This window comes from Erpetoichthys calabaricus, chromosome 12 (assembly GCF_900747795.2).
Source record: "Erpetoichthys calabaricus chromosome 12, fErpCal1.3, whole genome shotgun sequence".
NCBI classification, from domain to species: domain Eukaryota; kingdom Metazoa; phylum Chordata; class Cladistia; order Polypteriformes; family Polypteridae; genus Erpetoichthys; species Erpetoichthys calabaricus.
This window is the reverse complement of record NC_041405.2, coordinates 4,571,504-4,578,188: the sequence shown is the minus strand read 5'-3', so window position 1 is coordinate 4,578,188 and position 6,685 is coordinate 4,571,504.

Below are 6,685 nucleotides of genomic sequence, written 5' to 3'. Positions count from 1 at the left end.
GTTTCCTCCCACAATCCAAAGACATGCAGATTTTGTTCCTGCCTTGCACCCTATTGGAAACTGGGATAGCACCCCCCCCCCCCCCCCCAAAAAAATGTCCCTGTTTTGGATTAAGCAGGTTAGAAAATGACATGACACCCTCTTATCACCATAAATTCCACCTTGCAATTACCACATTCTTTTTTCTGCTTTAATGGCCCGAGGTTGGCGCCCTGACACAGATGGTGAGTTAGCAGGCCTCAGCAAGCCTCTTCTTTGGTAAGCACCTCCTTTAATTTAAGTGCCTGTGCTTCTTCTGCTGTTACACCTTTGGAAGGTCCCCTCAGAAAAAAAAAGTCCAGCCCAGCACAAAGAGGACATTGTGAAACGCGCACAGCGACTCGATGTGCCACCATGCTGGCTTTGTACCCGCAGGTCTTCACCTCTCACCTGCTATCTTCCCTCAGGCATTTGGGTGCTCGGCCCAGTCTGGAGTCACATTGTAGAGTCCCAGATTTTAGCTAATGATCCATAATAAAGCCCTGAAAGTGGAAATTTAGGAATTGTTGTGGTCAGAGATCGACTCTTGAGGTGGATATCACAGAGGGTTGGACAGGAGAGATAGAGAGAGATGGGGAGACAAGATGTTAAATGAGGGAAAGAGAGGAGCGGGTAAGAACGTTGAGCTCTGTGGCTGGTGACATAGAGGTGGAACGTGTGACACTATCAGCAAGTGAGGTCCTTTTTAAAAAAAAATGACTCAGTCAGCCCATAGACCACCTAGTAAGGTCCGTGGAGCCTGGGCCGACTCCCCCATATAGGCAGTTGCTGAGGGTGGCTCAGATTCCAAACCAGCCGACATGATGGTCACATCAGGAAAGCCTTCATTGGGCTCAGGTTCATCTCTGCTAGTGGGCCTCAATGAGTCTAACCTCAACACCAGCGGCGCCTTTCCATGTCTATTAAATGGCAGACCTGGATTATTCCAGACGTAATTAGTACTGATCGGACTCTTACAGACTGTGTGACCTTTGAGGCCCGGAACTTGGTATTCTAGAGTCCAAAAGAGACGGGTAGAGCTCCAGTCAACACGAGGCTCAAGGAGAGCCCACCGCGCTCCGAGCAAACTGAAAGGCAGAAGGTCAGCCGTTAGTGGCAGCTGTCTATCGTCCATTAAAAAAAAAAAAAATGCCCTGTCAACATGCAGGTGTCCCACTTGTTGTAACAAGACACGGGCAAGTGACCTCCAGGACAGGTCTGTCCAATGAGACTTGCAACTGGAAAGCAGACATCAACAAGTCCTTAACTGTACTTCTTCAGTTTGAGGTAAGCGGAGCACATAAGAAAGAAAGAAAGAGAAAGAATTCTATGCATTTACGAGGGACGTTCAGAAAGTTTCCGCACTTTTATATTTTCGTTGGAAACGGTGAAGGCGGGAGGGAGGAGTAATTGGGCATTAAAAAGCTGGAACGGCGCTGGGAAAATTGCATCGCAAACGAAGGTGACGATGTAGAAAAGTGATGTGATTTGTTTTTGAAATTCTTAATAAATAGAATTAAAATAAGTGCGGAAACGTTGTGAACGTCCCTCGTATATAGCGCTTTTCTCAGAACTCAAAGTGCTCAGAGACGACTGGAACGTGAACCTGAGATCTATTTACTGCAACGCAGAAAAGAAAGAAAGAAAGAAAGAAAGAAAGAAAAAGAAAATAAAAATTTCCTTTTTCATTTATTAAGTGATTAGCTTAGACAGGAGAACAAATAAGTGAAATAATGAAAGTCTCGCTGTTAGTCAATGGTTTTGTTTAATATGCAATAACAATACAAAATACAATGCAACAGTAATGGCGCAAATTATACACAAAAGAAAACAAAAATACATGAAAGCTTCCGAGTTTGAAATATAAAAAGTAGAAATAAGAAAAAAGAATATAAGAGGAGGACAGAGAAATGAAGAAGAAGAAAACCTCCGCTAGTTTTTTTTTTTTTAATCAATTGACGTTCTTTAACCAAACCCAACAGTCGGCTGGCAGGTTTCGTCTTCATGAATTGCGAGGATAAGGCAATAAAAGATGACGTAACTTTCCTAAGTCTAGCTATCAGATACATTTTGTATTACTGACAAATTCGAGTTTATTGGCTTTCCTATTAATACCAAAAATGATATTTTCACGACTGCATTCTTTCAACCCAAAAATTCGTGGAAATACCCGGTGCTGCCTGCCTTTCCTAAAGAGTTTAGCAAACTTGAATTTATAAAACAGATGATCTTTTGTTTCAGCTTCTTCATCACAAAGATTACATTCCAGCTCAGACTCTCCAGAAGGATGTCGTTCCACCCCGGTAACAATTCTGAAGTGGATTTCCTTCACTCTTGGTGTTACTGGAAATGTAAGAGAATTCGTTTTCCTGTGTCTTCTTCTTCTTCTTCTTCTTCTTCTTCTTCTTCTTCTTCTTCTTCTTATTATTATTATTATTATTATTATTCCTGTTTCATTGGAAAGAGAATAGGAGGAGGTGAGGAGCAGGCACTGATACCGCGCATTGCTGTACTCACCACACGACAAACCACCTCAGGATCCCAGATTAGGACCCGAGTGCAGTCATGCGACAGGTGACACCTCAGCACCACACTGGTTCAGATGGAATGGGAAAGGGAATCCTCTGTCAATAAAGACTTTCCTGGTGGTGTTTGGAGGTTTGAGGCCAGTGAAGTTCTGCCCCTCCACTAAAGGCTATAGGAGGACACGGAGTTGAACCTGAAGCTTTCTGTGACGCCTTACACGACGCCCGCAGGTGCTGCTGGCCGGAGACTTTGCTTTACTGACTTTATTCAACGGTTTAAACAGAAATCTTCATATCTTTTAAAGTTTCCTCTCTATGATCCAGAAAGTGCACCCCTGGCCAGATCCCTTTTTTTTCCCAATACATTTTATTTGTAATCGGCACCTCCATTTTGTGAGATCTGTAATTGTGTTTGCGGATTCTTTTCCATTCTAGAAACAAGCGGTTGATGGAATTGTGATAACCTGACAGGCTGTCGTTTTAAATCAAAGTCACATCTTATCCCTCCCAGAAAAAAAAATTTCGAATATGACACCATAAACTGTTTCAACTCTTTAAAAAATCTCAGCCAGTTCATCTTGAGAGTACGGTTAACGCAGTCCATATGTGAGCCTTACAGCCCCCCTTCTTTGTAGTCTTTAACTTCTTCTGTTTTTCTAACGTCGTGTTTTTTAATTCAGATGTCATCCAGATTTGCATGGTTTGCCACTTTAAAATCAAATTAATTAAGCTCGTCTCTCTTTTTTCTCTGACACTCGCGTTTAAACCTGTCGTCTTTCCCACTAGGCCCATCTTTGTGTCAGTGACAGCTCATGGCACGCACGTCTCGCCTCAGGACTCTCCGCTTTCCTTTTTAGAGTTAATCGTTCCGAGCGCCTGTTTGATGTTCCTCGACTTAACCAATCAGCGTTTCAGAAGGGAGAAGGCGCAATCGCAGTGGGAGGAGTTAACAAGTGTTTTTTTTTTCTCCTTCATTCAGCTGTCAAGCTTCTCTATTGCCCAATCCGATTTCTCCAGAGCGTCAAATGAAGGCGGGGCTAACCTCTGTTCGAAATCTCACCTCTTCGAACGTCACGGTAAGCGCGGCAGGCATCTGGCAGCCAATCAGAGCGCAAACCAGGCGGGCTTATTTAAACTGCTTATGTGTTTATTTAGCAAGGGAGGAAAGATTACAAAATGCGACGCCGCTTTAACAATTCTTTATTAAAAGCCCCCAATAATGTTTGGCAGCATCGGGGGTTGACAACGAGGGCACCAGTCCTGAGTGGGGCGTCAGACCCCCGCGCATTGCACTCTCACGTGCTGCACATTTTCAGTCGCAAAGTGATCCAAACACGCAAGGCTTTAAGATGTGGGAGTTAAAAACAGAAAGGCGCGGAGAGAACCTACAAGCTCCACATACTGTACATATAGAAACTGCGCTTAACAAGGCTGGCACTGTAATGGCACCGTACTGACGTGTGTGCTTCCTCGTAACTCCATTGCTTGACAAAGAACAATTTCATTCTGGGAAGATGGTTCATAGGGCTGTGAAAAGGTTCAGAAAACAGAAATCTTTAATGTCTAGTTGGCTACCTAGCAGGATATAACTGATGAAGAACACCTGAAGTGAGCCTGTGGGATTGTAACAGCGAGGGTCCTTTGTTGGGATTTCACAAATCCGTTACCCCCAATTCATGATTATCCACATCTAAATAACTAATGACTTTTCTAGAACCTTCCCTTGGATGGGAACCAAACGTGGACCCCCTGTGGCATCGCGCTCAAGGACCACCCTGACTCCTTCCTTTTTAAGATTACTATAAATGACTGTCATGGTTGTCAGTTTTCGGCGAGTGTTTGGTGTCGCGTACCGACTCTTTGATTTCGTGTCTTTCTTCTTCACTCCCGACACTGAAGTGATGACTTTCTCGCTTTTCGGTGCTTCAGTGGGATTCACTTCTCGACTTTTTATTTAGTTTCCTAGTCCCGGGCTGTCTCGTGTGTGTCGGTGAGTTTCCTGCTTTTCGACACTTTCAGTTTCTGGGCCCTCAGCCCTTCAATGAGATTCTTCGGTTTCAATTTTCAACACTTCAGTGGGTTTTATTTTATTTGTGTCGACCTCAATGTCCACTCTCGGCGCTTCATTTCAGGTCCTTTCTCACGGCCTTCTGTCACATAACGAACGAGTCTCCTGCTGGTCATCTTCACCTTAGCCAGCCGGATGGTTTGGGGTCTTATTTACACAGTGGGGGGCTCGCCCTGTCTCTGTCTGTGTTCAGCCAAGCAGCCCCTCACTACACACAGAGCTTTATCGGGTCCCCAGGTCACGAGTACAGAGTCCGGGGAAATTGTGACAACGTGAGACACGTCAACACTCCACGGCACTGGGGTGAGCGATAGTTAGATAGATAGAGTGAAAGGCACTATAAATTAGATAGATGGAATTTGGTATAGTAGGCAGGATTAGATTACATAGATAGATAGAGTGAAAGGCACTATATAATAGATAGAATTTGGCATAGTAGGGAGGATTAGATAGAGTGAAAGGCACTATAAATTAGATAGATAGAGTGAAAGGCGCTATGTAATAGATAGATAGATAGAATTTGGTATAATAGGCAGGATTAGATAGATAGATAGAGTGAAAGGCACTATATAATAGATAGATAGATAGATAGAATTTGGCATAGTAGGGAGGATTAGATAGAAAGAGTGAAAGGCACTATAAATTAGATAGAGTGAAAGGCACTATAAATTAGATAGATAGAATTTGGTATAATAGGCAGGATTAGATAGATTGATAGATAGATAGATGGAATTTGGTATAGTAGGCAGGATTAGATTACATAGATAGATAGAGTGAAAGGCACTATATAATAGATAGATAGAATTTGGCATAGTAGGGAGGATTAGATAGATAGAGTGAAAGGCACTATAAATTAGATAGATAGAGTGAAAGGCGCTATGTAATAGATAGATAGATAGAATTTGGTATAATAGGCAGGATTAGATAGATAGATAGAGTGAAAGGCACTATATAATAGATATATAGATAGAGTGAAAGGCACTATATAATAGATAGAATTTGGCATAGTAGGGAGCATTAGATAGAAAGAGTGAAAGGCACTATAAATTAGATAGATAGATAGAGTGAAAGGCACTGTAAATTAGATAGATAGAATTTGGCATAGTAGGGAGGATTAGATAGAAAGAGTGAAAGGCACTATAAATTAGATAGATAGATAGATAGAGTGAAAGGCACTATAAATTAGATAGATAGAATTTGGTATAATAGGCAGGATTAGATAGATTGATAGATAGATAGATGGAATTTGGTATAGTAGGCAGGATTAGATTACATAGATAGATAGAGTGAAAGGCACTATATAATAGATAGATAGATAGATGGATAGATAGATAGAATTTGGCATAGTAGGGAGGATTAGATAGATAGAGTGAAAGGCACTATAAATTAGGTAGATAGATAGATAGAGTGAAAGGCACTATGTAATAGATAGATAGATAGAATTTGGTATAATAGGCAGGATTAGATAGATAGATAGAGTGAAAGGCACTATATAATAGATATATAGATAGAGTGAAAGGCACTATAAATTAGATAGATAGAATTTGGTATAATAGGCAGGATTAGATAGATTGATAGATAGATAGATGGAATTTGGTATAGTAGGCAGGATTAGATTACATAGATAGATAGAGTGAAAGGCACTATATAATAGATAGATGGATAGATAGATAGAATTTGGCATAGTAGGGAGGATTAGATAGATAGAGTGAAAGGCACTATAAATTAGGTAGATAGATAGAGTGAAAGGCACTATGTAATAGATAGATAGATAGAATTTGGTATAATAGGCAGGATTAGATAGATAGATAGAGTGAAAGGCACTATATAATAGATATATAGATAGAGTGAAAGGCACTATATAATAGATAGATAGATAGAGTGAAAGGCACTATATAATAGATAGATAGATAGACAGGCACTATATAATAGATAGATAGATGAAATTTGGTATAGTAGGCAGGATTAGATTAGATAGATAGATAGATAGAGTGAAAGGCACTATATAATACATGGATAGAATTTGGCATAGTAGGCAGGATTAGATAGATAGATAGATAGATAGATATGAAAG